Genomic DNA, 5242 nt, shown 5'->3' on the forward strand with positions numbered 1-5242 from the left:
TTCAGGTTAAAAAAAACAATACAACCCCGTTTGCCGCGCCGCGCCACTTCTTTGGCACGTCATGTGATCAGCACCCCCCCTAACCACGGGACCTCGACGGGACTGCGAGGGGACGCCTGATTGTGCAGTTGCGCGTTATTTTGCTGTGGGGCAAACAGCCACGCCCCCCCCCAACAATATCCGGCCCGTGTGACTGGGGCCAAAGTGAACCAAACCCGTCTGCTGCAATTTGGGACACTACAGGAGTCTCCCAACTGGAGGCACCTACCAGCCTAGCTAGTAAGCATACAAGAGGTTCTTCCTGTTCCAAAAGTGGGGTACCATAGTCCTAAAAATCAACAGTAGCTTCAGGCAAGCTAGGTGCGATGTTGCATCCAACATATGAGTCAATCTCTCAGTTGTAATAGTCTTGGGGGAACTGGATTTGGCCATGGTGTAGGGATTGGGGGGGGTGTTGATTGTCTCCCCTGTGCTGCTTAGCTGACCTCGGTTGCCTGTATGCTGATTGCATGTTCTCCCCAATGGGGAAAACAGCACCGCTGGGGAAACCATTTCAGGTTGCGGAAAGAGTTAGAAGCCATTCTACCACACTACAGCCCCCACCCATCAGCAGCTTTTTATAAATTTTGTCACACTCATCTAGTCTGCTTTGACTTTTATTCAGGAAATTGTTTTGGGGGGGTTTTACTACTCATATCACAGTGCAGCTATTCGCAAGACAGAAGTGGCTTTTCATGGTGCAGGAAAATAGCCAAAAGGATCTGAAATTTCAAACCGTTGCAAGGTGCTTGGCATGCAATGCTTATTCAAGAAATTTCAAATGGTGCAAACCCGGCCCCCTCCCATACACTGCATACTTTGAAGATGGACTTCAGTAATTTTGTTTTCTGGTTGTTGTTGTTTTCTGGGATCTGTGGAACTCAACTAGAGGAAGTTTCTGTCTTGAGTTTGGGAGTCCTTCCGTTAGTTACTCTGCATTTACAGAAAGAAGAAAAATTGAAAGCTTTAAGGGAAGGAAATCCATATTTGCATAAGTAACGCCGGTGGCAGGATGGCTAAAACAAACATCTTTGTGACATTGGTAGTTAAACATGGCAAAGCAGCATAGGTCCCAAGGCAAATAGGGCAGATTAGTGCCAGACTGAATGCTTCTAGCTGCATTCAGGATTTCCTGCTGCCCCTTGCTTGGGAAGGAACATTTTTAAATTGTAGAATATGACAGCCTCCTGGGCTTGAAAGCACATCGTTTATTTCAGCTCCAAAGCACTATACGAACAACACATGCTGTGCCTTGTTTTTGCAGCGTTCATCAGACAGCCTTCATAAGCACTTCATAAAAGGAATGAATTACCGTGTTTCCCCGAAAATAAGACACTGTCTTATATTTATTTTTTCTCAAGAAGACACACTAAGACTTATACCACAAATGCATAGAAATCCTGCTAGGGCTTATTTTGGGGATAGGTCTTATTTTCGGGGAAACAGGGTACTAGGTACAACTAGTCTTTCTCCAAGAGAAAGAATATGCCCCTGAGCAGAATTTGAGAACTGCCATTTTGGGACAGACCAGTGGGCTGTCCAGCTGGGCACTCTTCCCATCAACAGTGGCTTAGCCAAACATCTCACGGAAGTTCACAAGCAAGACAGACAGTTTCAGACCCAATTTGCTTTGTGCCTGTATTTCTTTGTGCCTTCTCTTTATGTTGCCTAGAGTTCACAAAGTTGTAAAGCGTGGATTTTCTATGTGCGGTGAATTTTGCATTTAAGATGTCTGACAGATGAACCCACCTTGCTCAACTATGAAGATCATACATGAGCCTGGGCCTGTTTGGTTTGGCACAGAACACACTAAATGTTTGTATGGAGCACTTTATTTGTTTTGTCGTGATTTAATAGTTTTTTTTAATATATATAAACTCTCCTAAAAAGGAGAGAATTTTATTGCTTTTCATATTAGAAAGGGGTGAGGGTATATAGAGGGGTAAAGAAAAGGTCGAGTGATGTTTTCATTAGCATGTTAGACTGTTAGTAATATTAAAAAATTCTTCTTTGGCTTCATTGTGTTGTCAATCGTCTTTCATCTTCTCAGTTGTAAACAATTGTTAAAAAAATTAGTAGTGTCCCACTTTTTTGCTGTTAGTAAAAACTTTTCAAACGCCTTGCGAGCTGATTCTTCTGTCTTTGGACTGGTTTCTCCTCCGAAAAAAACAGGAATGGTCCTCCTCCTCCTTCTCTTCTCCAGCTTTTTAGCTTCTCTTCTGGGTCTTCGCTTGCCGCTCACAGCCTGCAACTGCCGCTTTTGAACACGCCATTCCGATAAAGTCCCAAGCTCTTAGAAAGATTTTTTCTCTTTTTATGTCTTTCGACTTTGAAATAAACGCTGTCGTTCTTGTAGCCGGATCCCTTATCCACACCTCCGCTTTAAAGGCATTTCCTCGTTACTCGCAGCACAAAGCCTTTAACAGATTTCCCAGAAGAGGCTATCATTCAAACCGGAAGCTCCTCCCTTCTTGTTGCGCAGTTCTTTTTCCAGCTCCGACATCTTATTATTTTGTTTACATTAAGCAAAGTTCGCAGAACGCAATTAAAAGATAAATCTTCATAACATCTTTTCAAACATTCCTTCACCGAATGACACCACCCTTTTCAGCTTTCGTTCTCCCCCCCCTTTTTCTTCTTTAAAGTCTCTTTTTAAACGGGAGTGCAGGAATCCCTCCTCCTCTTTCGCTGGGGGGGGGGAAGAAACGCGCTTAACTTCTTTTCATCGTAACGATTGACAACTCACAATTTCAGCCGCTCCTTTTCTTTTCATTCGCATTTTCGCTTCATCACTCAGGTGGCGTCTGGCGGCTCCGCTATGCCCCGTGCAGGGCCGCGGGTGCGGCGAGGTTCATTGGGGCATGAGTGGAGCCTCAATTTCCGACCTGCCGGTCGAGAAAGAGGCTTTTCTACTCGCGCGCCCCGAGTCGGAGCCCCTCTGGGGCTCGTCCGGGTCTCCGCTTGCGCGGATTCCCCCCTCGGCTGCAGGCGGGCAAAGTCGCCCTCGGGAGCGCCCCGAGGTTGCGTCCGCCATTCGCGGAAGCCAAACCGGAAGCCGTGATTTAATAGTTTTTACTGTTTTACATTTTTTTTAATGTATGGGCTTGTGCCCCTGTGTAAGCCGCCCTGAGCCTGTTCGTGGGGAGGGCGGGGTAAAAATGCAAAAAATAAAATAAATTTAAAAATGCCAAATCTGCATCAGTTTCTTTTCCAAAACTGCACATATGCCAAAACATTGCAAGTCCAAGCATATTGGCAGCCATTAATGTCACTAAGAACTAGTGACACTGATCTTTTAAAGAGTGTTTATTTTTGACTGGTTTAACTGCCTATGGCTCGTTTGACATGGGGAGGATTCTCCAGGCAAAGCACTTTTCCAGGGTTAAATCATCACTATTGTGCTAATGCGCACTAACCTTCTAACCATCTATTGCTATGTTCTACCAGCTTTTCCAGTTTTCCAGCTTTCATTTTTAAAAAGTTAGCCTCTATCCCTTTTTGGTGCATCTTTCCCTTTATATCTTTGCAATGGAGGGGGGGGGAGAGAAATAAAGCTGGGAATTTAGAGAAGTGGGTAAATTGTGTCAAAAGATCATTAGAAAGTTAGTGCACATTTGTGAAATAGCGATTGCTGATTTTTTAAAAGCCCGAGAAAGCCCTATGGTGGTGTGTGGAGGGAACCAACATATTTAAGCCACTGTCTGCTGAGTATAGCCATGGTACAGCAAGGAAAGGGGAATTAAATGGGCCGGGAAAGGGGTGTGGCTCGGTGGTAGAGCATCTGCTTGGTGTGCAGAAGATCCCAGGTTCAATCCCTGGCATCTCCAGTTAAAAGGATCAGGCAGGAGGTGATGTGAAAAACCTCAACCTGAGACCCTGGAGAGCTGCTGCCAGTCTGAGTAGACAATACTGACTTTGATGGAACAAGGGTCTGATCTCTCCCTTATAATAAAGCAGTAGTGGGGACCAACGTTCTAAAATGCCCGCCTTTAGTGTTTGGCCGGAAGAACTGCCACTCAGAAGACACTGGCTGGGTTGACTGGCTGCTTTGTGCAGTCCCGCCCAGCGTTTCAAGGTCTTTTGCATATGGAAGCTGATTGGACTTCACTCCATTCCACACCTCAAACTCCCCCCCCCCGCACAAAGAAGACAGATCACACCACAAGCAGAATACCTCAAGGCAAAAAATGATAGGAAAAGGTGCCAGCAGTCACCCCATTGCTGCCACAGATGGTGTGCAGGTCCCAGGTTCATGTTATAAAAAGCTGCCTAAGGGACTATGGACCATTCACACACTTTCAACCATAACATACCTCATAGGGTAGTTGTGCGGATCATACGGGGGAGAGGAGAATGATGTCAACTGCTTTGGTTCCCACTGCACGGAAAGACTGCCCTTTCCCTAGGCAGAGGCTGTTATTGTCGTGGGGGGGGGGAGTGATCCATCTATCACATTATTTAATTTACCAAATTATTCCAAGAATGCTGAGAACTGGGTTCTTTCCCAAATTGAGAAGTTAGTGGAGTGGAAGGGATGTATGGGTCATAACGGAAACAAATAGGAGCCACTCACTCCTATTTGCTTGGACAAAGTTTCCTTAAAGGACTCTTTTCATTGCAACTCTGCTCAGCTGAGGAAATAAGTCAGGCAACTGCTGTTCTTCTGGTCCTGACATTCTCCCCCTTCCTTTGCCTGCTATGTACAAGGAGATGATACTGCACTTCACTGTCCCAGACTGTATGATCAACTATTTTGTCTGAATCTGGCACACCAGAAGTCTTTTCCTGGTCCTTCTCTCCATCTGCCTCTAAATTCCTGGAGATTTGAGGGATGGAGCCTGAAGAGGGTGAGGTTTGAGGAGGGGTGGGACCTCAGACAGGTACACTACCATAGACTCCACCCTCCAAACCAGTCAGTCCCTCATAGGGAACCATTGTTGCCAATCTCCAGGTGAGGGCTGGAGAGCACTCAGAATTACAACTGCTCTGCAGAAGGGAGGGCAGAAGTCAGCTGAAGTCAAAGGGGCAGATAATGGTAGGTTGATGGTTAGCTGGGAAGGAGATGGGGTTGCCAACTACATGCTGACAAATTCCTGGGGATTTGAGGCGTGGAGCCTGGAGAGGGTGGGGTTTGCGGAGGGGTGGGACCTCAGACAGGTAGAATGCCATAGACTACACCCTCCAAACCAGCCATTTTGTCCTG

At 46.0% G+C, this 5242-nt stretch overlaps 1 non-coding gene across 1 annotated transcript; it reads left to right on the plus strand.

The window, feature by feature from the left end:
* Window positions 1-3794: 3794 nt before the first annotated feature.
* TRNAT-GGU lies at window positions 3795-3866 on the plus strand. The gene has a single exon. It is a non-coding gene; the product is annotated as a tRNA-Thr (tRNA).
* The last annotated feature ends 1376 nt before the right edge of the window (window positions 3867-5242 follow it).

Source organism: Gekko japonicus, unplaced genomic scaffold, assembly GCF_001447785.1.
Source record: "Gekko japonicus isolate JY-2015 unplaced genomic scaffold, Gekko_japonicus_V1.1 scaffold18, whole genome shotgun sequence".
Classification (NCBI taxonomy): Eukaryota; Metazoa; Chordata; class Lepidosauria; order Squamata; family Gekkonidae; genus Gekko; species Gekko japonicus.